The sequence below is a fragment of the Herpailurus yagouaroundi genome, unplaced genomic scaffold (assembly GCF_014898765.1).
Source record: "Herpailurus yagouaroundi ecotype Mexico unplaced genomic scaffold, PumYag 250, whole genome shotgun sequence".
NCBI lineage: Eukaryota > Metazoa > Chordata > Mammalia > Carnivora > Felidae > Herpailurus > Herpailurus yagouaroundi.
The window spans coordinates 5,376,118-5,401,687 of NW_024412467.1; the positions used below are offsets into that span (position 1 = coordinate 5,376,118).

At 46.7% G+C, this 25,570-nt stretch overlaps 1 long non-coding RNA gene across 2 annotated transcripts; it reads left to right on the forward strand.

Moving 5' to 3' along the window:
* The first annotated feature begins 512 nt into the window (after positions 1–512).
* On the forward strand, positions 513–6,685 carry LOC121020591 (uncharacterized). Of its 2 annotated transcripts, none has more exons than XR_005786213.1 (3): positions 513–5,074; positions 5,834–5,918; positions 6,290–6,685. It is a non-coding gene; the product is annotated as an uncharacterized LOC121020591 (long non-coding RNA). The 2 variants fall into 2 exon arrangements; XR_005786214.1 differs by having other exon boundaries at positions 513–4,941.
* Positions 6,686–25,570: the final 18,885 nt, after the last annotated feature.

Consider the following 25,570-nt stretch of genomic DNA (forward strand, 5'->3'; position numbering starts at 1 on the left):
GAGACGTCTCTCGGCATTCTGTCTTTCCTTCTGCAAATACTGAAGAGGCACCCCTTGCCAGGCAGAGAGAAAGCACTGGGGCCATCAGGGTGACTGTGTCATGCCCCTGCCCTCGAAGAACTCTCAAGTCCACCGAGGAGGATACTAGGTCAACAAAAAGTCTCAACACAAGGCGGCCGGCACTGCAAGAGAGGAAGGAACAAGGCGCCGTGGGAGGGTGTGACTACCGCGTGTAACTAGACTGTCCCCGTTACAGATATGTGGGTGTGTCATAACCATGTAGATTTTCTCTGTTAAAATCATTTCCTTTTTGGGGCGCCCGGGTGGCTCAGTCGGTTGGGCGTCCGACTTCGGCTCAGGTCACGATCTCGCGGTCCGTGAGTTCGAGCCCCGCGTCGGGCTCTGTGCTGACAGATTCTCTCTCTCTCTCTGCCCCTCCTTTACTCTCTCTGTCTCTCTCCTTCTCTCTCTGCTCCTCCCCCCCCCTCAAAAATAAATACATAAACCTAAAAAAATTTCCTTTTCATTGATTTGCACAGAACGTTAACAGTACAGAGAGGCAAACTGAAGCCCTTGTTTTTATCTTTTCATTCTTGCAGTCAACTATAATATGCACCGTATGAACTTACAAACAACAGATTCACACATTGCAAAACAGGAGTGCATTTCATCTTTAATCGGTAGTTCCCAATCTTGGGCACATGGTGGAATTAATCGCCTGGGACGCTTCTTAAAAACACCAACGCTTGAGTCTCTTTTCCTCAGTGGGCAAGGACCTGAGAGAAACCACGAGCAAAGGTGGGATGCCCTAGATGTCAGTGAGAGAGGCTGCTGGCGTCTCTCCCGCCTGCCCCAGGGCCCCACACGGACCACCCACGTTCACAGTGCGCACTGGCTTGAGGAGATCCGAGGCCGAGCCTTACCTACGCCAAGGGGAGGTCAGCCCCACGGGCACAGATCTGCCCTATGGTGAACGAGAAGGCCTCCTCGCCCCTCGGAAATGAATTAGTGCTTGAAATGCCACAATTGATAGCCATAACTTTGCTGGAAGTTTTATTTTCCTCAAAATGATAAATGTCTCCGAAGAAGGATGCTAAACCTGATTGGTTATTTGTATCCTTTGGGGCTCATTACCTGGTAACAAATTCTGCAACAAGGGAGCAAAGGCCAACTTAAGAGGTTTGGATCCTCTAATGAGAGTCTGGGAAGGAAAAGCTATGTTGGGCTCAGTGCAGGTAGCAGCCCTCGGCTGGGGCCACAGCTCCTCCCACCAGCTCACCGCCTCCAAGTAGGATCAGTCCTTCGTTTAAGTACTTATAGTAATTCTGGCTTTGATACTCGGAGTATTCCTAATACAATAATTCTGTAATTACACGGATGATGTTTCTCCCGTCTAGGTTTGGCCTTCTGTTTGTTTCCTGGGCGGGGGGGGGGGGGGGATCATGTCAACACAACCAGAGAAGAAGGAGACAGAAAAATAAAATTCATAAGACACACAAAGAGGGGAAAAAAACAAAACAAAACCCTGCTGAATCCTGACCAAGTGCCTAGCATAGGCCCACGGAGCAATCCCCTGTATGCTATTCGTACCACAGGGACGCGTCACTGTGGCTCAGAATGACAAGCACCTGTCCTCGGAGAGGCTGGCCCATGGGTTGAAGCACTTAGCACATTCTGAGTGCTCTGTAAACGCGGAGGGTACGAGATGATCTTCAGAGGATGTCTCCTCAGAGGAAGGTGCTATGCAAATACTAGCATTGTTATTCTTGTAGCACAAATTTATAATTGACTTTCTGTTAAACATTGCAGCAAGTTAAATTAATTCAGGATGATTACAGTCATTAAACAAATGCCTGGTAATGACTGCTTTCTTCTTTCGGCATTCCTCAAACCACTGGGGTAATACCATATAAGGCTTTGGCTCCGTTGTCAGATTAATTGCGATGCGCAACCCGCGGTTCGTAACCGCGCATGCGCACTGCTTTCTAGCAACCGGACCGTGATTTAGGGTTACTGGCTGATCTCCTTCACCTCCGAGATTTTCCTATCGCTCTTGCCATTTGGTTAGGCACAATTTATGGGTTCACTACAGCATCCAAGTGGCTTAAGGCAACTTCTACCTGTTTAAAGAAAAAAAAAAAAGGAGAAGGAGAAGGAGAAGAAGAAGTTGTGCTTTTAAAATCAAAACGCGGGGCAGGAATTCTCCCTCATTGACTCATCTGATGCTGGAGCCAACCAACACGATAGGGGCAGTGACGATTTGCAGCCTCTTTGCGCCTCGGGACGGTCACGCCAAGAATCACCTGGCATCTCACAGCAAGCAGGACAGAAATGGTTAAGTCCCCAAGGCTGCGAGTAAAACACTGTGCCCGAGAGCAAAGCGACGGGAGGTGTCCCCTGGCAGGTATGGACGCACAAAGGCGGCCCTCCTTCAGCCAGGCGGTGCATTCGAGGTCATCTGACCGGTGCCCCACCCTGGAGACTGGCCTGACTCCGCGGAGGCCCCTGCGTGATGACACCCTGCGAGTCAGCTGACGGCCGCGTCAGAGCCCCTGCCTCTTTGCACGCTCACGCCGGCCGGAGCCCGGCTCCTGCAGCCTCCTAGCCGCAGTGCAGCCAAGCCGAGGCCGCCAGCTAGGCACAGGGTGCCGTCCTGCTGCCACCACTCAGCATGCCTTACGCGAGGAGTATTTACCTTTGGCTTAGCCAGGAGCAGAGAAGCAGTCTGAATGTGCACGGGGGCTTCTAAGTTGGCAGCGTGAATCTGCAGCAGAGCGGCTACTGCCGGGAGCCTGGTGGCCAGACTGCCCCTCGTGGAGCGCGGCTGGGTCCCCGTCCCCTGCGGGCGCGGCCTGGGGGCGCGGCTCAGGCTCAGGCCGCGCTGCTAGACCCGCAGGAGTAAGGGCTAGGACAAAGGAGACGATGCTGGCCGTGGTCCGGCCGGCCGGGGCCCGTGCAAGGCTCGTCCACCCAACCGAAGCCAGGGGACAGTTGAGGCTGGTCACGGGGGCTGCCGCGGGTCCCCCCTCCTCAGTTAGAACACGGTGTCAAGGAGGAAACCAGACTCACTGACCTAATTCAATCCCAGTCCTCTCTGGATGCGGGGACGGCTGCCGAATAGCAGTGACACAACCAGCCATCAGTGGAGAATTACTGTGAGTGCAGCCCGAGACAAGGACAGCCTGATTCCGGTCATCTGATGGCTTCTTCTTATTTTCCTAACTAAGCGTGCTCGCCAGAGCACACAGTTGTGTGCATGAGCCTGCCTTGCGTGCGGTCTGCGTCTGCTCTGGTTGGAAATCAGGGTGCCAGGCGAGCCCGCCTTCGTGCTGGCTCCTCTCTGCCGCTAGGAAGGGGCACGCAGACAACAAAGGAAGCAGAAAGCATCACTTTATCTTCACTCGTGATGCTGGCGGGACATAACTTCTTCGCAGTGATGCCCTCCCGTATGCCTGTGTGTGCGTGTGTGCGCGCGTGTTTGAATCCATCTAATCGAGGAGCCTCACAGATACCATCGTGGATGTGGCTTTTAATGATCTGGAGGAGAGAAAAAAAAAAAAAAAAAAAAAAAGGCAGCCCGTGGAGCCGGCCGCACGTTTAGGTGACTGCCAATTCGAAATACTTTGGTTTGTGAAGCCCGGCCCTGAGGGACCAGCTCGGTAACTGAGAAAGAGATCGTAGATAAAGAAATAAAAATGACAAGCGTAATAATGCAGGCTCTGCGAGAAGGCTGTCAGAGCGTGAGTTCATGGATGGCAATTTCACCAGGCTGAGACTGAATAATTCATAGATTGAAATTACCCTGCTTTTCACCTTTCCATTTAAGCCGGCATGATCTGAATCTCTAATAAATGTTCAAGATAAAGTAAAACGCCAATTTGAATCTGAAGAGCTTTTAAAACCAGATGCGGCACCCCGAATCTTTCGGTATCTTTCACAATTATCCTGTGAGGACCGCACTTCATCACGAAGCGCCATTACCAGGGAAAATGACTGTGATTACAATAGCAACAATAGAAGGCCACCAAACGATCTCTCATTTACCTAATTTGCTAAGACTGACTGTGTGCTGTAAATGCCTGTTGTGAGTCACCTTGCCTCACACCCGTGGATCTGCCTCGCGCCGGAACAGAAGCGAGGCGGTGCGTGGAATCAATGCCCGAACTCTGAGAGCCTAGCAGAGGGCTCTCTCTTGGGTTGCAATGCATCTTTGGTTTGTGTTTTTGCGTTCTTCCCCACCCCCCCCCCTTCCCCCGGTGCTTACACTCCAAGTGCCTGTTTGGGAGAAGTGGTGAGCCTGTGGTGGACTGGGGGGTGATGCCTTGATGCGGGACGGCACAGATTTGTTCATTTACATACCCTCTTCACTTGAACGTATACCCACATGCGTTTACTAGAAGGGAGGAAAGATTCTGCTTGGGGGGAGTGGCTTAAAAATGCAGCCCAGATGAAGGCTAGGTCTTTGTTTCTTGCTCGAAACCCCTGTCTGCTCTCAGGTGGGAGATCCCTTCAGGAAACTACAGTCCTGGTGTGATGTGTTAAAAACCTCTCGGCTCGAAAAGGGGCTCCCGAGACACATCCACTAATCAGTCTGTGCAGCTTGTATTAAAAGCACGTATTTCCAACTGAGTGATTAAATGAAGCTTTCTTTGGCTGTGGCTGTGCCTGCTGGCCCTCCAGTGGAGTCTAACCTAAAGAGGGCTCTTTCTGACAGCCTGCACGGTCCATGTCAGGGCAGCTGTGCCCCCGCGAGAAGGAGGCAGGGCTCAGAAAGCCTGGCCGGGGAACGGACGTTGTGCCGTCATTTAAGAGGCCCGGCGACCCCCAGAGTTTTACTCTCAGGGGCATGAAGACAGTGTGTGGGTTCTTGCGGAGTCAAGTGATTTAAGTTTGATGAGCTAAGGCAGGGTTTCTGAGGGATGACGGTCCTCGGGGAGGAAGGTAGGTTTGAAACACAACCTGTCTAATATTGTTGAGTGCTCTGCTTGAGACCCTGAGCTCTGATATGCTTCCTAATCCATCATGGTGGCTTTGGCCCTTCCCATACACCCCCAAATACCTTTGTCAGAAGGAGGTAAGTCGTATTTCTAATCATTAGTCTAACTGATTATGTTCTTCTCGTCTGGTTTCGGGGGGAATATGTTTTTTTTATGCTGTACTTTCCACCTACTGTTATTCTCACCACCCTCAGGATAACTAACAACTTTTTTTCCCTGTGTTTTTTTCTCTAAATATAAATGAAAATGTAGCATTTTAAAAGGTGATTTAAATATGGTGTCTCTTCCCTTTATGTAAATACGTTCCAGGTTCTAATGCTTTTCAAAGGAAAGGGGGAAACAGTTTTACTTAGGAAATAATTTTTTTAAATCGTAAGCAACTCACTAGATATCAATTATGTTACCATATTGTTTTCTTTAGATAACTCACATTTCTAATACGGAACCCATTATTCTTATCTTTCAAGAAAGAGGCTGTTAGTGACAAAGGGCTTTTCACAAACCCGCACTGTCTCTGGGCCAGTGTTTTCTTTTTCATTAAAACAGAGTCTTGATGCTCTGTAAAGGGTTTTTCATTTCTGCACTTTAAAGCTCTTTAATAGTCAAAGTTTGAACAGGGTAATCATTCAACAAACTGGTTTATGTGTCTGATGTTTAAGTAATGCAGGTATACTAAAATTAAGTATAATTGGAAATCAGACTGTTACCTTTTTGGGGCTCAGAAACATAATGAGTTTCACTTGATAAAAATAGCAAATTTGAAGGTCATAATTTTCTGATTTAAGTATGTATCCTTTATATTCTTGGGAAATGAGGTATTTCTTTCATTTTTTCAGGATGCAGGTGCCTATCGTGCGTTAACGCTATCGTGTGTTAGTGCTTGATGATCCTGCAATTTACTGGTTTTGCCACAAGAAACAGGTAAAGAGCTGTACACAGCTAAAAATCTCTAACTCCGGTCTTTCCCTGAAATTGGATTTTCTTTTCAAACTCTGTTTAAGTAATTGAAATTGTATATACATCATTAAAACAAATGAGTTCACTAGATAACTTTTCATCTATTATTGACAATTCACTCATTGTCTATGGATGCATCTTACCTAGAATGCTCTGGACAAGCATCACATAGGTGAAAAAGACTACAAGGGTAAGTACAGTTGCAGGTGACTTGAAAAACAATCAACTCTGGAAGTATACCGTTAGGGCTTAACTTGGGTGAATCTCAGACAATCATGGCTCAACACTATTTTGTAGTGCTTTCTCTGGGTTTTTTTTTTTTTTTTTTTTTTTAGGTGGGCAGGAGAAAGACAAGCGAAAAGTTAACCCCTCCCCCCCCACTTCTAACTGCCCGTCACTACGGAGCACCAACTGTAGTTACAAGGAGCGACTTGAGATTTAAACACCCAGAAGCACACTCGTAGAATCCAGCAAACTGCCTTGTGCTTTAAGACGGAACGGGTATCATAGATACAGAGAACACATCGGCGGTTACTAGAGGGGTGGGCAAGATGGGTGGGGATGGATGGCAACTAGACTTTTGGTGGCGATCACTTTGTAGTTCATACAGACGTCAAATTATAATGTCGTGTACCTGAAACTTACATAATGTTATGTACCATTTTTTTTTATCTTAATGAAAAACCTAACTATATAAACTACGTAAAAAAAGAATGTATAAATTTTACCACTTAATCATTGAAGTCTTTTCTGGACATTCGTGTATTTAATTTTATTTACTTATTTACTTTAACATTTGTTTTGAGAGAGAGACGGACAGAGCATGAGCGGGGAGAGGGGCGGAGAGAGAGGGAGACACAGAATCCCGAGCAGGCTCCAGGCTCCGAGCCGTCAGCACAGAGCCCTACGTGGGGCCTGAACCCACAAACCGTGAAATCGTGACCTGGGCTGAAGTCAGACGCTCAACCGACTGAGCCACCCAGACACCCCTGTGTGCTATCTTTTTAAAGAGTCTCTTCTCTCCAGAAAGAATCTTTCCAACATTTTAGTATGCAAATTTGCAAACACAGAGAAAAGCTGAAAATGTGTAAATACCCTTATACCAAGACTCTGTAAATAATACTTTTCTGGACTTGCTTGGCCACATACATATCCAACAATCCACCTCTTTGTCTATCCATCAATCCATCTTAGTGTTTTGACGCATTTCAGAGTAAGTTGCAGACGTCAATACACTTGGCCGCTAAGGATATGCCTGCTGAAGTGTTTAACTAGAATTCAACATTTGTTTACAGAGCTTTCCTTTAAGTAAAATTTACATATGACGAAGAAAGACGGGCACCTGGCTGTCTCAGTTGGTGGAGTGTGTGACTCTTGATCTTGGGGTTGTAGTTTCGAGCCCCATATTGGGTGTGGAGATGACTTAAAAATAAGATCTTTAAGGGGCGCCTGGGTGGCTCTGTCGGTTAAGCACTGATTTCGCCTCAGGTCATGATCCCAGGGTTGTGGGATTGAGCCCAGCCCTCAGCGTGGAGCCTGCTTAGGATTCTCTCTCTCTCTCTTTCTCTCTCTCTCTCCCCCTCTGCCGCTCTCCCCTGCTTACGTGCTCTCTCTCCCAAAAACAAATAAAATCTTAAAAAAATTATATATGATGAAGCAAGAATTTGGAAGGACGGTGTACTGTTATTTCTTAAAAGGCAGTAACAGTTTCTTTAACATGATGCACGGTTTGATGCAAACCCCAGGGACGCTGTGATTTAACTTGGAATGTACAAAGCCCACATCTATGGTGGAAGGAAGCGGGCTCTTCCCAGTCCCCGTCTCCATCGCCAGGCGAACTTTCACCCACTGTGCCTGAGGAACACGGGTACCGCGGCATCACCATCAGGATGGAGGGGGTGTCGGGGCACTCACAATTAATTTCCAGGGTTGATTTCTGTTCTTGGAGAGTTTCCCCTCTCTCTCCTGCAGGTGAGCGGTGACCCATGCCCCTTGGACAATCGCCACCTGCCCTTCCACATGGGCTCTTCTCTGCCTCTCCCTCTGCTCCCCTGTGTGTCCCACTCAGTTTCCTCTCTTCCATGTTCCCCCAACTCTTAACTATTTTTTTTCCCTCAGAACAAGGGAACAAATCTCATCATTTTGCAAGTGATTCTACGGCATCAGGGAAATTCTTACGGAAAGCAAAAATAGGGAGTTGAGGAATCACAAGAACTCTTCAAAGGATTAGTTTCTCTTGGTCTTAATAATACAAAATGAGTCAAGGATTGCCCTCGCAAGGCCTCTTCACGACTTCGCCTCTTGGATCCAGCCTTGTGGATGAGATTCAGCCGTTCTTCTCCTAACTGAGCCCTAGATCAAGCCTCTCTAAGATTTGCACTGGTAGGGATGAAGTCTCCTGCTGTGCTTCCAAAGTCTGCCACGTTTTGTAGACCACAGCGTCCGGTCACTAGTTCTGGTCCATAGCATCTCCTTTCAGTAGTCACACGAGGTCTTCTGCCCTCGGCCCCGCCCCTTGGTGGGGGTGCAGGGATTGTCAAAGCTTTTTTCCCCAGGCTTTGGTCCACCTCCCCATGTCGGTCACTCTCTAGGTGGCTTCTCCCTCAGACCATCTTTCTTCATTGGGTTCAGCATGCTTAAAGCTTCCATTAGATATTAAAGATATTCAGTAGTTCAGGCTGGGACTGTCTTTTTTAAAAATTTTTAATGTTTATTTATTTTTGAGAGAGAGAGGAGGAGGAGGAGAGAGAGAGGGAGAAACAGAATCGGAAGCAGGCTCCAGGCTCTGAGCTGTCAGCACAGAGCCAGACGCGGGGCTCAAACTCACCAACCGTGAGATCGTGACGTGAGCCAAAGTCGGAGGCTTCACTGACTGAGCCGCCTAGGCGCCTCAAGGCTGGGTCTGTCTTTGGCTGGGATTCCAGTGATGTGCCTGTTTTGTTAAAGTACTAATTGGTTCTAATGGACTGGTTGAGAGGCTCTATAGTACGACAAACCTGGATTGTAATCTGTGTTGTGACTCCACCAGCAACACGACTCCGGGCCAAGTTAAGGAAGCATTCTGAGCTTCACGTCCTCAAAAGTTTGCTAAGTGTTTGGCGGTGCTTGGCAGCTACTTTGTATTCACCACATGTCAGCGCCATCATCATCTCAACAGAAGGCGCCATCATCCTAGAACTCAACCGGCCCTCCTTCCACCAGGGCTGTTTAATAGATCCCAGCAGGGACGTCCGGCTGGCTCTGTAGGCAGGGCATGTGACTCTGGATCTCACGGTTGTGAGTTCAAGCCCCACACTGGGTGTGGAGCCTAATTAAGTAAATTAATTAAATAACCAACTAAATAATACTAGAGATTTTTTTAAACGCCCTAATTAAAAAAAGAAAACAGATTATTAGTGGACTGCCTTCTCTTCTTGTGTCCAAATCTGCTCCTCTTGAGGGACCTCCTATTAAGGTTCTCTCTTTTTTTTAAGGTCTAAAAATGCCCCCAGCTTTTAGCTCAGTGTGATACAGAATCAACCAATAGGACTCACTGAAGGCTTAGCCGGAGGAAGATCAGAGGTAGCATCACGGAAGATTAACTTTCTGCCACATCACCTCCTAATCCTTTCCATCCCACAAAACACAGCAGATGACTGAGGATATTCCAGAGAAATACAGCCTTTAGACGCCGCAGGAGGGGCCGCTGCCCCGGGCCCACACTTTTGAGAGCTGCGCTCGGGGGGCCCAGATTTGCCCCTTCGCGGTCATTCCCTGTTACAGGCTTCCCCACAGGACAAGAAGTCAGTGCGTCAAGGGGACGTGTCCGCCCAGAGCCTGTGTTTTACCTCGCGCCTACAGCACGCATCCTGGAGTCTGAATCCCCACCCAGACATCGCTGCGCCCCAGGGCCTGCGTGGCTGAGTGAGCCGTGCCGCCGGCCCAGGCACTGGTAGGTGCCTCCAGGCACTCGGAGGTGAGCAGAGGAGGCCGGGGGGAGCAGCTTCACGGGGGTCGGATACCCACAGGTGTGGGAGAAGCCTCTTCTAATGCCACAAAGAGCTGGGAGTGGGCGGAGGAGGGAGTCAGGCCAGGGCCGGCCAGCCACATTCTGGGATGGACGCCAGAGCAGGGGAGGATCCCAAGGTCTGTTCTGGCCTTGGGTTTGTCAAGGTGAGAGAGCAGACTCTATTTTCGTTAACAACACGTTGGCTTGATTTGCACCTTTTAAATATTTGGAGGCACGGTACAGAGGCCACCCGAACTCCTGCCCAGGCCCTGCAAACGCTGGGGCAGGCCACAACCTGAGCTAGTTTTTGGAGTTTTTGGAGGTCTCTGTTCTCCAAAAGCCTGACTGCTGGGTAGTCGTTGCACTGGGGGGGCAAATAAATTTTTACTCGCAATGCTGAGGGAGGAAGGCTTTTACCCACCGAAGTCTGGCCAGCCCATTCTTCGGTTGAAGTTTTTAATCCAAAAAATTTTCAGTTAGTCAACTCCAGAAGTATGGAAGTTTCATTTTGTATTTGCATATGTTCTACCAAGTGAAATAGGTCTTTCTCTCTCCTGGCAAATCGAGGAGGTAAACAGTGCTGGTGGTGTTTTCATTTTGTTTTGTTTTGTCTTTCACCTGACCCAGTCCAAAAGCCAGCAGTAGGCTGAATTAGACCTGCGACCACAAGGATTGCCATATGGAAGGACATGGACTGAAAGGGGCTATTTTACTGAGCCAGCTAAAGACGTGATCTCTGTTTCATTGCCCTGAAGCCAATATTCAGTACTGAATAGGTGACTTTAAAGACTTTTTTTTAATGTATTTTATTTGTTTTGAGAGACAGAGAGAGGGAGAGAGAGTGGGGGGGGGGCGGGTAGAGGGGGACAGAGAGGAAGAGAGAGAGAATCCCAAGCAGGCTTCTCACTGTCAGCACAGAGCCCGATGCAGGGCTTGAACTCATGAACCAGGGGATCATGACCTGAGCCGAAACCAAGAGTTGGATGCTTAACTAACTGAGCCACCCAGGTGTGCCCCATATAGGCGACTTTAAAACAGAGAAGTTAAGAAATTAATATATGATAGGAGAAGAGTCACTATTTCAGAAAATAAAACCTGGCGTGAATATGATCATTTTCTGAACTGGATTTCTGTAAGAAATTTCAGGAGACAGAGAGGAAGAGACTTGAAGTCTGGGCAGGGAACGTGCCTGGGACCGAGCAGGGGTTTTACACACAGCACATGGCGGACATTGTCAGTTCGGCAAAGCACAGCACACGGGCTAACAGAGCCTGTGGCCAGACAGCGAGGGTTTGAATCCTGGTTTTTTTTTTTTTTTTTTTTTTTTTTTTTTTTTATGTTTGTTTATTTTGAGAGAGAGGGAGAGCAGGGTAGGGGCAGAGAGAGTGGGGGATAGAGAATCCCAAGCAGGCTCCGTGCTGTCGGCACAGAGCCAGACTCGAGGCCTGATATCGTAAACCCGTGAGACTGGGACCTGAGCCAAAATCAAGAGTCAGAGGCTTAACGGACAGAGTCACCCAGGCGCCCCTGAATCCTGGTTTTGTAGCTTCCTGTCCATGGGACCTTTGATGAGTTTCGGACCTTTCTTTGTTTCTCAGTTTCCTCATACACAAAGCAGGGATAACAGTGCTCTCCTTGTAGGGCAGGAGTGAGGATCAGCTCAGTTAATATTTGCAGAAACACTTAGGAGAGTGGCTGGCATGTAGCAAGGGCTATAGAGGCATTTGTTGAGTAACATTAAAAACGCAAGATGAAGAAATGAAGGTCCAAAGAGATGACCGACTTATTTTTAATCACACAGTGAATAAAAGACCCACCATCCAACAGATACTCAAGCATCAGGCCTATTTCTGAAAGCTGCACGTTGCCCAGGAGCTGATGTTGGCCAGACTCCAAATGATATTTGTGTCACTTACATTTCCAAAGGAGAAACTAAAAACAACCTAAAAAAATACTACAGTACAGCTATCCTGATAAAATTTGAAGTTTTGTCCTACCTCTTCTGTATTTTGCTTTTCACAGTGTCATTCCCTTTCCAAGTTAACCTCTTATGCCCAACCAAGAAGTCTGTCAAGATCGCTCACTGCCTCACTTGAGTTAACTACTCCAGAAAAAGGGCCAGTGCCAGCGTGTGTGCACACACACGTGCACGCACACACACACACACACACACACACACACACACACACCCCATTGTACCGTGCAGTGTCATTACAAACGTAATACAAATAGAAGCGACTGGGTGGCTCAGTTGGTTGAGCATCCAACTCGGGTCACGATCTCGTGGTTTCATGAGTTCAAGCCCCATGTTGGGCTCTGTGCTGGCAGCATGGAACCTGCTCGGGATCCCCTCTCTCTCTCAGTCTCTCTCTCTCTCTCTCTCTCTCTCTCTCTCTCAGTCTGCCCCTCCCCCATTGGTGCTGCCTCTGTCTCTCCCAAAAGAAATAAATAAACCTAAAGAAAAGTAATACAAGTAGATAAAAGGAATTGAAAAAATGCACAGAAGCGTAAAGAGGAAAATAAACCTCAACTATCATCCCACTCCTCTTGAGATCAGCACTGTTGTGTGTGTGTGGAAACAGAGTCTAAAGATTGGATTTAAATTGCATACTCTTCTCTGTAACCTTTTTTAAACAAGTCTATAAAGAGTATTTTTCCAAATCACTGAAACAGTTTTTAAAAACAGAGCCCTTTAATCGCTGTGTATTATTCTAATATACAGTCCTTTCAGTGGGAATTTAAGTTTTTCCAGATTTTTACTAGTATGGATGTAATTGGATGACATTAAAGGTTTAATATGGTAGAATTCATGGGGACATAAAGTAGGCCTGTTTTCTCGGCTGTAGGTTCATTACAAAGCAACAGAGGTCCTCCCTTCTCTTCCCAAGGACCCACGGAGCGCTTTGAGTTGGGGCCATCTGGACTTTCCTTGGTCCCAGGAGCAAGTTAACAGGCCTCTGCTTTCAAAAGTATTTGCTCAAGAAGGAAAGTCAACTGAAGTCCAATAAACTAAGAGTCCTAGATAGAAAATGATTAAAGGTGTTTTTTTGGTTGTTTTCTTTTTAAGTTTATTTTTGAGACAGAGAGAGACAGAGCATGAGCAGGGAAGGGGCAGAGAGAGAGGGAGACACAGAATCTGAAGCAGGCTCCAGGCTCCGAGCTGTCAGCACAGAGCCTGATGCAGGGTTTGAGCTCATGAACCATGAGATCATGACCTGGGCCAAAGTTGGACACTTAGCCGACTGAGCCACCCAGGCGTCCCAAAGGTTTGTTGTTGTTGTTGTTGTTGTTTTATTTAAATTACTTATTTAAATAATTATTTATTTAAATTAATTTAATTTTTAAATTAAATTCAAGTTAGTTACCATACAGAATATTCTTGACTTCAGGAGTAGAACCCAGTGATTCATTTCTTACCTATGATACCCAGTGCTCACCCAGAAAAGTGTCCTTCTTAGTGCCCATCACTCATCTAGCCCATCCCCTGCTACCCCCTCCAGCAAGGGGTTGAAGGTTTTGAATTCCTAGATCCCAGAGGGATAGGGCCGGACCAGAAGTAGAAGGGTAGAATACTCTGCCACTGGGAACGAGGGGCAGATTCCTCAGGAGGGAAGGAATCCTCAGGACACTGGTGGTGGTAGAGGTAGCAGAGCTTTGGGTAGGGGTCTTGGGGAGACCGGGGACTCTTCTACATTTACTCCTGTGGCTGAGTTTGATCCAGAGGGCTGTGAGGTCCGTGCAAGCCTACATAATAAAACTCACAGGAAATATACCTTTCTTAAATTCCAGCACTGCCTAAACCCAAGGATTCTCCTCAATCCCAAAGGACCAGAAAAATGATTGACTGAGCTTCCCACCAGCCAAACTAGACTTAATTTGTTTAGAGAGAGTATGTGGTACCCAGGCATCAGGTATACTTCATGACCGGGGCGCCTGGCTGGCTCAGAGGCTGTGAGTTCGAGCCCCGCGTTGGGTGTAGAGCTAATTAAAACACAGAGTGCTAAGGTGGACTTCATGTCTGTTACTGAACTAACACTATTCTTATATGTGCAACTTAGTATGCCACATTATCTGCTTAGGATAAATTCCTACAAATGAAATTACCATAAAAAAAAAACCCAGACAGTTTGAAGTTTTTTTTGTATATACGGTGTCTTATTTATAAATTTCTGTATTGCCGAGGTCCACTGATTCTGTTTATCCCACACAAAAGATTATTAAGGAAAGGAGGAAAAGCAAAATTAGCCAGGTTAATTGATCATTAAGTATAATCGACCATTAAGTATAAATTTCCATTTATAATCTCCCAGGTCCCAGAAGACTTCAATTACTGGGTTACTTTATTGAGAAGCCCAAGAGATAATCATTACGTATTTAAGCAAAACAACACACATTGCCCTGGAGAGAAAGGGCTGTATACTTTATCAGTTATGCGGGCTGTCATGAAACGATCTAAAAGACTGGAAACAGACACTAGAATAACTAGAAGTAAATCTGAACCAACCCCCCACCCCCCCCCCAGCCCCCCGGGAAATGCTTAAAATCTCAGTATCTTCTCAGTGGTCCTAGGACAAAACCCAATTCCCTGGTAGCCATTCTAGTCGTAGGATGTTGGCCAAGTTGCTTAACTTGTCTGAGCCTCACCTTCTCCTTCCACAATGAATGGGTAACAAGGACTGACCTCACGGAGGAGGCAGGAGCATTAAAGAGTTGATACCTGTGATGAGCGAGCGCTCTGCTCGTCGTGAGCTCTATATGAATATGACCCTCATGAGCCCACAGCATGTCCCCCTCCCCTTGCTCCAGGGTCATCTCTCCCTCACACTGGGCCCCAGTGTGTGTCATCCTCTGACCTTTCCACCGTGTCATTTCTCTTGCCTTGGTGCATGTTGCTTTTCCGCCTGGAAGGACCTCCACCCCTTCTGTTCCTAGCAAATCCTATCGTCCCTCCAGATTTAGCTCCTGGGCAACCCCTCCCCCTGCAAAACCCCTTCAGTGTGAGCTGGGCACCCTTCTTACGTTCAGTTATGAGATTTAGCAGAGTGTATTTTAACTGCCTGTTGCACTGTCGTATCCACCCCGGGGGTGAGCTCCCTTGAGCCCAGGGGGACACGCCATATTGATTGTCATATCCCCAGGGCCCAGCCCAGTGTGGCCCATCATAAACACTCAATCATGGTGGGCTAGATGACTACATTTGTCATAGGGTCACTGCGGGGGAAACGGGACTGCTCATGTTTGTAAAGTGTGTTCAAACATTTCCGCAAACGTCTCATTTGATTTACATCGCACACACAGCAGAGATAACTCCCGCTTTTACTCATGTAGAAACTGAGGCCCAGGGTGCCGCCTGGTTCCTCCCGCCCCCTCCTGGCGGGCTGTTCTGGGCATTACACGCTCTGTCTCCCTGAAGCGGTCTCTAGAAGGCATTGCGTGTGCTTCTGCCTAAGGGCTGACGTCTCCAAGAAGGCTAGAAAGGGCAGCATATGTCCCTGAGACAAAGCAGCTGGATGTGGATGTGGATGTGGATGTGGATGTGGAGTGGGCTGATGGAGCAAAGAAACGCAGAAGACTGAACAGTTTGGGGAGGTGCTTTGGGAAGGTGAAGGAAGGGGCTGGCTGACGGGCCCTGCCTCTGGGTTGGAGACGTGGACGGAGAACCTCTATCACTTCCACAGAAGGCTCTGGGCCAACAAAACCATGCAGGTCCTCTTTCCCTGTCGCCCGCCTCTTTAGGCCTCCGGAACTTTCAACCCGCCTCCGTGACTCTTGCGCATGGCCACGTGGATGTGATTCAGGGTTTGCAAACCAAATGGAAATGGCTGCATGCCCTCTGTTCTCCAACCCCGAGGAACTTTCCACTCCGAGGCTGTGAGCAAGACCCCACCAGTTCTCTGTCTCTGCTAACCCATCCTATGGGCCTTGAGAAAATCGGTGGGGCAAGACAACCCACTCTTGACCTCAGCGGCATTTGTGTCTAAGAAGGAGGAATGCTCTTGAGAATCTCATTCCCCAGATACCAGGAAGCAAGTGGCGTGGTCTCATTACCCTCCTCGGAGCCTCCTAATTAAATGACATTTTATTAGAAGTTGTGTGACGTTGAGCTGAAGTGCCATGTGCCCTAGTGTTTGGTCGCTTCTGGGTGTGAGCTAGGAGGGTGATCATTCTTTTTTTTTTTTAATTTTTTTAAAATGTTTTATTTATTTTTGAGACAGAAAGAGACAGAGCATGAGCAGGGGAGGGGCAGAGACAGAGGGAGACACAGAATCCGAAGCAGGCTCCAGGCTCCGAGCTGTCAGCCCAGAGCCCGACGCGGGGCTCGAACTCCCGAACCGCAAGATCGTGACCTGAGCCGAAGTCGGACACCCAACCTACTGAGCCACCCAGGTGCCCTAGGAGGGTGATCGTTCTTGATACATCACTTTCCAATTTTCCAGATATTACCTCATTTGTTTCTCTCCACCCTGAAGTTGGAACACACCGAATTGAAAAACACAGAATGTTGTCGGGATGGTGAGGAAGCGGATCAGAAGCTCAGGGGCTCCTGACAGCAGAGTCAGGGTTCTTTCCTCGCCCCTCTGAGGCTATTCCAACCAGGACCCACAGGACTCCCAATCCAAGGCTGGCCTTCCAGGAGTGGAAGTATCAACTGGCCGGCCTCAGAACTAAAGGCTCCTGAAATCGAATTTTGAAGACTGAGCAGTTTGGAAAGAAAAGGGGCGAGTGAACTACTTTTATACCAAGTTCAATAGAGGCAGGGACCCCTTTGCATTTCCATATCGTGAGCGTGAGCTCTTTTGCCACAGGAATTGTAAATGTTCATGAATTGTAGTCTAGAAAGAGATGCCATGCATTTACAATAATGGCCCGTTATAATAAGGCCAGTCAACAGCAGGAAGGCAGGAAGATACTGCTTCAAACTCACGGAGGATGGAGTGGCTCAGACCTGGCTCTAAACCCAGCTTTGCTGTGCACTTGGCTGTATGACCTTGAGAAGTTGTTCATTCTCTCTGGGCCTTAGTTTCTTAATTTTTACAAGGTAGATAATAACTACCTTGTAATATTGTGAGGGGTCATGACAGCATGTGTCTCTGACACTTAGAACACCAGCTCGTGAGTAGGTGCTCAGTACAAATCTGCTAAGCGGATGGGATGAATTTGACGTACCGTATGGTACACCTCATGTGGAGCCTGGTGCATGATGGAAACCAGAGCTTTCGGCTAGCAAAATCCGTGGAAGTCCCGGAAGCTAGTAAGTTTCCCTAAACTAAGGCGGCCATGTAATAAACATAAATGTGTATGAAAGAGATGATTTGTTTGATGACTGTGAAACCAAGCCCAATTCTCATTCTGGCCATTCGAAAGGCTAGAGGGGAAGAAAATGTCTTTTGACTGTCTTTAAACGCAGTTAAGAAAGGGGACTTTTCCCCAGTCTTCCTCATGCTTTTGGCTGACAAGCAGAGGCTAGCTGGAATCTTTGGTGGGTTTGTGAAGTTCAGACCGCTGGAACACCAAAATTGCACCATATTTGCAAATCTTGTGTAAGTTCACAATGGGGCATTGTCTTCTCCGCTCCGGGGCACGAAGGGATGTCTGGAAAAGGTTAGTCGTTGCCATCAGGGAACCGTGGAGCCAAGACTTCAGCGCAACGTGAAGCAGAAATAAACCGTGGGCTCTCGACACTTTTGCCAAGTGATTTACAAATGTGTTTACTTACAAAGTAAGCATAGCACATAATCTTGTATAATATTATGTCTGGGGAAGTTTTGTGACTCTACTATAAAACTCGAGTCATTGCTTCACGTCTAATAGGATCTTAGACCAATTTTTAGTTTTATCCGAATGCATTTCAGTAAACTAAATAAATCTTGATGTTCTGATCTTATACCTCATTTATCAAATTCTTTTATTTTTTCTTGGCATACCTGAAATTAGTTTTGATTAAGAGGAACAGCATTAGCCTTAGAGCCTCTAATAGCAAAGTGCCGGTGGAAATTTTCCAGTGAGGTAGATGCAGGAGGGGTGGGGCAGTGGGGGGGGGGGGCGGGGGACGCGGTCGATGAAGAGGGATGACCATCTTGTATTTTTGGGCATCTCACAATGAGAGGTAGGGAATGTGTAGCTTGGAAGAAGTGAATCAAACAATCACAGACCTAATGAAACAATCTGGTCCAGTCTCCAGGCTTTTGGCAACCGAATGTCTAAATCTTCGAAGACAGAGAATCATGAATATTTCTCAACATGAAGATCTGAACATTGCTGTCTGCCTCAGTAACCTTTTAACCAGAGGGTTAAAAATGCTTTTCCTATGTCCAGTTGAAACTTTTGTTTCCTAAATAATAAGTGGAAAATAATCGATCAGTCCTTTTGTGTCAGACAAATAGACTGATAGACCTGAAACCCATTTCTAATCACTTTTTGCTTCTTGTCTCTATTATAAAAGCTGGGAACGTTACTACTCACTTTTCCAGCTTTCTTTGTAGACAGAAGGGATGATGTCAAAACGCAGGCTAGGGGTGCCTGGGCTCAGTGTATTAAACATCCAACTTTGGCTCCGGTCATGATGTCATGGGCTCCCTGCCTGCTTCAGATTCTCTCCCCCACCACCCCTCCCCCGCTCACACACACTCTCTCTCTCACACAAAAATAAATTAACATTATAAAAAATGCAGGCTAATGCTCAGCAGATTACTATCTTCTGAGGGTGGTGATGGAGTGAGGCACTGGATAAGCTTTTGTTTTCCTTTTTTCCCGTTTTATATGCATACATGATGCCGGGAGTTACAGCTGCCATCTTGGAATCATGAGGGAAAGGCCACGAGAATCACACAGACGCTGGCCCTTCATTTTTGAGCTATTGAATCACTGCCAGGAAACACCAACCTCCAAACTTCTAAGAAAATAAATCCATCCTTAAAACCACAATGAGATACCACCTCACACTTGTCAGAATGGCTAAAATTAAAAACACTAGGGGCGCCTGGGTGGCTCAGTCAGTTGGGCGTCCCACTTCAGCTCAGATCATGATCTTGCGGTCCGTGAGTTCGAGCCCCGCGTCGGGCTCTGTGCTGACGGCTCAGAGCCTGGAGCTTGCTTCCGATTCTGTGTCTCCCCCTCTCTCTGCCCCTCCCCTGCTCATGCTCTGTCTCTCTCTGTCTCAAAAATAAATAAAAACATTAAAAAAAAATTTAAACACACTAGAAACAACAGACGTTGGTGAGGATGTTGGTGAGGATGTGGAGAGGGTTCCCCTCTTACACTGTTGGTAGGAATGAACACTGGTGCAGTCACCCTAGAAAACAATACAGAGGTTCCTCAAAAAGTTAAGAATAGAACTACCTTATGACCCAGCAATTGCATTACTAGGCATTTACTCAAAGGATACAAAAATACTGATTTGAAGGGGCTCATGCACCATAAAGTTTATAGCAGCATTATCAACAGTAGCCAAATTATGGAAAGAGCCCAAATATCCTTTGACTGATGAACGGATAAAGACGATATGGGGTATGTACACACACACACGCGCGCGCACACACACACACACACACACACACACGCACGCACACACCGGAATATTACTCAGCCATCAAAAAGAATGAAATCTTGCCATTGGCAACAACATGGATGGAGCTAGAATGTATTATGCTAAGCAAAATAAGTCAGTCAGAGAAAGACAAATACCATATGATTTCACTCATAAGTGGAATGCAAGAAATAAAACAGATGAACATAGGGGAAGGGGAAAAAGAGGGGGGAGGCAAACCATAAGAGACTCTTAACTATAGAGAACAAACTGAGGGTTGACGGAGGGAGGTGGGTGGAGGGCAGGGATTAAGGAGGGACTTGTCACAGCACTGGGTGTTATGTGGAAAGAGATGAATCACTAAATTCTACTCCTGAAACCGTTATTATACCGTATGTTAACTAATTAGAATTTGTATAAAAACTAAAAAAAATCTTTTCAGATAAATGAGTAGTATAAACCGTATATGTTTCATGAATGCAAGTTGTCTCAAGCTTCATAAAAGTTCATCTCTTTGTTCACGGCTCTGACGCAGGTTGGAATTTTCAGACAGGGCCAACTCTTACCCAGAGGGGAATCTGACACAACCTTTCATGCTCTGGAGGAGAAAAGCAAATGGAAGAGGTGAATCTGTAGAACGAATGACTAAATAAAAACCGTCCTTCCAAAAACAAAAGGTAAATCCATGCCTATTCCCTTAAGCCACCATGCTTGGAGTCTTCTATCATCTGCAGTTGACCTCAGTCCTGTCTGAAATGCGTCATCTAAAAGACTCCATGTGGCCAAAGAGACAGAAGTCCGTTCCCCGTCTCAAGAGAGGCTCTGTTCTCTCGCCGCACCCTTGAGAGTTCCTCTCTTCCCCAGTGAGATCAGGCTCCTGAAGGCATTGGCTCCTCAGTGGCTTTCCTCCACTGATCCTGGGTCTACTTTCCTCTCTGCGCCTCATCCCTAAATCTGTATCTTTAAAGGCACAGCCTTGTCAGTAGTCTTTCCTACAGCCTGAGCCCCGTGTAACTTCCCGGCAAGACACTTAGCGGTGGCCACTGTCGCTGCCTACACTTTCCCACGCAGTCTCCACTGTAGAAACATTGTCTCGGTAAATGCGTTTATACTTGCTAAACCACATGTCCTGGTGTGTGTGTGTGTGTGTGTGTGTGTGTGTGTGTGTGGGTGGTGGTGGTGGTGAGACAGTAATAAAATTAGTTTCTCTTCGTTCAACATCAGTCTAAAGAACCAAGTCACTGCTGCTTTTGTTTTAGCTTCTTCACCAAACAAATTCTCCAGCTATAGTTCTGCTTCTCCAAGTCTCTCTACTGGAAACACAAAGGAGGGGCAGGAGAAACACAATGAATGGGATGAATGAAGCATGTTTTTTGTTAGTTAATTAATTAATTAATTCATTTAGAGGTGGGGGAGGAGCAGAGAGAGAGAGAGGGAGGGAAGGACAGAATCCCAAGCAGGCTCCACACTGTCAGCCCAGAGCCCAATGTGGGGCTCAAACTCACGACTGTGAGATCATGACCTGAACTGATATCAAGAGTTGGATCCTTAACCGACTGAGCCACCCAGGCGCCCCTGAAGAAACTATGTTAAGTAGCCCATGTTCCTTAGAAAACACCATGTAGCAGAGTTTCCCAACACGCCAGTAACCAAGGAGCTTCTATAAATAAGAAGGAGTTTCTACAAAGCAGTGGTTCTAACTCCAGAAACTTCTTTATAATCTCAGCTCCATGAAATGCAAAATACTTCTTACAAGACGCAGTTTCTGTTTGAAATAAGAAAAAATTTAAAAATAAGAAAAATTATCCCTAGAAATCAAATAGTTACCAAATCAAATAAGATGGTTATAGATTATCTCTAAGGTTCCTTCTAGCTTCAAATGTATTACTATAGTGAACTTTGTAGACTTTTGCTTGGTAAAACCCTTCTCCCCAAATAATCAGGTGATAGTTTAGGGAACTAAGCAAAATCTGTTTCCTTCTCTTCCTGAGGAGGTCAGCTCCGAAGCCATTAGATGAAGCAGAGGTGAACAGAAGTTCACGGTGTGGGGAAGGAGCGGGACACGATGGCACAGAATGGGAAATCAGAGCCCGAGGAGGGTAAGCAGGGGGCATCCCCATGGAGAGGTAGTCCAACGTGGAGGGCCAGGGGCCCCAGTGAGGGACACCGATAAAATAAATAAATATATTAGGAACAATGGAAACCATGTATATTAATCTGCTTGGGCTGCCACAACAGAGTCGTATAGACTGAGTGGCTTAAACCACACAGCTATATTTTCTCACACTTCTGGAGCCTGGAATTCTGGGATCAAGGTGCCAGCACAGTTGGGGTCTCTTTGCAGCTCACATACAGCCGCCTTTTCGCTTTGCCCTCACACGGCAGACAACTCTGCTGTCTCTTCCTCTTCTTCTAAGGGCACCAAACCCATCACGAAGGTACCACTGTCATGACCTCTTCTAAATCTAACGACCTCCCAATGGCGCCATCTCCAAATACCATCACCTTGGGGGTTAGAGCGTCAACATACGAATGGGGGAGAGACACAACTCAGTCCCTAATACCATGCTTCTCACTGCCAGAGAAGGGAGGTACAAATGACAAATTCTAGAGAAAACTAGAATAAACCTGTGGGGTTGGAAGTGCAAACATTGGTACGAGCCCATGGTTTTCTCCGTATAGACAGATACAGAAATACAGATGTAAGCGTATGTGTGGACATGAGTACGTGCACATATAGTCCCTACCTCTGTCCCCTGTGGGTGACGAGAAGCAGCGATGCCAGTTGAAATGAGTACATACAGGGTCCAGACCTTGGCCTCTCCACTACACAGGACCAGAGCTCCTTGAAGAAGTGGCTAACTCCAGGGTTGGGGCAAGCAAAACCCAGTATTTTTGCACGAGACATTAAAGAGATGCTCCAAGAATGGTGGAGTCACGTAAAATAGCACAGAAGCTACTGGCCATGTTAGAATAATTTGAACATTAAGAGAAATAATTTTAAAGGTAGATTTAACCCGTTAAATAAAATAGCAAACTAGGAATCCTTACATACGATTCAGGTACAATTTGATGAGGGATGGAACATTTACATGGTTTCAAAACATCACCCAGGAAATCTTATTCATCAGAAAGTGGCGGGGGGGGGGGGGGAGCCAGGGAGGCAGGTGAAGAAGGCTGGCGGATGTTATCTTAAGCAGTTGGACCGAACGGTGCCTGGAAGGCGGCAGGATGAAATCGCACATCACCTAACAGGAGGCAGAGAGAACAGAGGGCCACTTCCGTTATTTTGCCAAAGATGCATAATCTGAATCTAATCGTGGGAGGGGCGCCTGGGTGGCGCAGTCGGTTAAGCGTCCGACTTCAGCCAGGTCACGATCTCGCGGTCCGTGAGTTCGAGCCCCGCGTCGGGCTCTGGGCTAATGGCTCAGAGCCTGGAGCCTGTTTCCGATTCTGTGTCTCCCTCTCTCTCTGCCCCTCGCCCGTTCATGCTCTGTCTCTCTCTGTCCCAAAAATAAATAAACGTTGAAAGAAAAAAAAAAAGAATCTAATTGTGGGAGAGTAACCAATAATCCAAATCGAGGTGGGCTCCATAAAGTAACGGTCCGAGACACTTCAAAATATGTCAGGTTCATGAAAACCCAAGCAAGACTGAGGAACTGTTGCTGACAGAAGAAATGTGATTCTGGACTAGATCTTTGTGCTGGAAAACTGAGACATTGTTAAAACAATTGGAGGGGCGCCTGGCTGGCTCAGTCGGTAGAGCATGCCGCTCTTGATCTCGGGGTCATGAGTTCGAGCCCCACGTTGGTGGTAGGGATTATTAAAAACAAAAACAAGGGGCGCCTGGGTGGCTCAGTTGGTTAAGCGTCCAACTTCGGCCCAGGTCACGATCTCACGGTTCGTGAGTTTGAGCCCCACGTTGGGCTCTGCGCTGACAGTGCAGAGCCCAGAGCCTGCTGTGGATTCTATGTCTCCCTCTCTCTCTGCCCCTGCCTTGCTTGTGCTCTGTCTCTCTCTGTCTCTCAAAGATAAATAAACATTAAAAAATAAATTAAACAAACAACAAGTGGAGAATCTTGTATAGACCCCAAGGATTGGAGGGTGGTAGCGCATCAGTGTTAATTTCCTGACGTTGATGGAAGTGTCCATGATGGATGGTTGATCCATCCTATAGGAGGACGTCCATGATCTAGGGAAAAAAATCTACACTAAAGTATTTGGGTGATGGGGCATCAGGGCAGCACTTACCTTCAAGTGGTTCAGAAAGGAAGGTTTTATAAAAATTTATGTTTATTTACTTTGAGAGAGAGGGAGAGTGGGCAGGGGAAGGGTAGACAGAGAAGGAGAAAGAGAATCCCATCCATACAGGCTCTGTGTTGTCAGCACAGAGCCTGGCACGGGGCTTGATCCCATGAACTGAGAGATTGTAACCTGAGCTGAAATTAAGAGTCAGATGCTTAATTGCCCGAGCCACCCAGGCACCCCCAGAAAGGAAGTTTTATACTGTAGCTGCAATTTTTCTGTAAATTTGTGATTGTTTTGGAATTAAAGAGAAATTTTAAAAAGGGTTTTAGGAGTCTAAAACCAAACCCAATAAATCTTTTTTTTTTTAAGTTTATTTATTTATTTAGAGTGAGAGAGAGTGAGGGAGAGGCAGAGAGAGAAGAAGAGAGAGAATCCCAAGCTGTCTCCACACTGTCAGCACAGAGCCTGACATGGGGCTCAACCCCACAAACCATGAGATCATGACCGGAGCAGAAACCAAGAGCTGGACGCTCGACCAACTGAGCCACCTAGACACCCCCAAACCCAATAAATCTTAGGGCAAAATCACTAAGTGGCCATTATAAAAAAGCTGCCAGCCCAAACCCATGAATGCACAAGAGGAAGAGTGGACCCGAATGTCAACTATGGATTTTGGGTGATTATGACAGGTCAGCACAGGTTCATCAGCTGTGACACAGGAACTACTGTGGGCGACGTTGATTAATTGGGGAGCCTATGCATGTGTGGGGGCAAGAAGGATATGGGAAATCTCTGTACTTTCTTCTCAGTTTTGCTGTGAAGCTAAAAGTACTCTAAAAAATAAAGTCTTTATTAAAAAGAAAAATCAGACCACAATCTTTTGGAGAGCCTGCACCAATACAAACTTAGCCTTATTACCAGATACAAATATATGCTAAGCCTACTTGACAGGCTCTTACTAGACACCTATGTAATGCAAAGCTTAAATGTCGTAAGGATTTTTGAAAAACTAGCCCAACGTGCACTCTGCCTGCAAGGAACTTACAAGCTGGTTACAAATGCATGCCCCTAACCACAATTCCATCCCGTGTGATTCTGGTGAATAAAGCATTTATTTAAACCTTTCCCTACACGTGTTAACAACTAACTGCAGAAAGGAAAGGAAATTGAGCTAAGCGTCCAGAGCTGACCTAATAACACAAAAGCTAGCAGTCACCTTCATAGGCATTGTCGATTCTTAGAGCGGGGCTCTCGAGGCATTTGTGGACGTGTGGGCACAGCTCACATCATTGGAGTGCCTACCACATAGGTATGGGTGTCTACTTGATAAAATCTCTCTGGTGACTTTTTTCTTTTATCTTCGCTGTGGAATGATGACACATACCCTGAGATTAGACTTGCCAAATAAGAACTGGTTATTTTTTGAAGCAATGGATGCTTCTTAACAGTCCAGTTGCTGGATGGGTGATTACACTTCAAGGACGAACATGCACTTCCTCAAGTAGCCTCTTGCTGCATAGGCGACTTGCTCTGAAGCACATGTCCACTGCTCCTCCACTGCTTTGGTTTCCACTTGGAAAAGCCAAGTCCAGATGCCAGCATACCCCCAGCCAAAATTCTCCAAAAGCTGCCAATTTAAATTTCGTCCTTCACCAAAAGAATGGATTAGGAGCAGTAATAAAACAGGAAAAAAAAAAAAAACAACAAAAAAAACCTAAGGATTTCAGCTTAAATATACAGGGAAGAGTTATTTTCCACTTTTGAATTTAGACCTCAGATAAACCTAGGCCACATGGTTAAGGCTGTACAACCAGATTTCGGGGGATAATCCTTCATGTGACTGGCTAAAGCAAG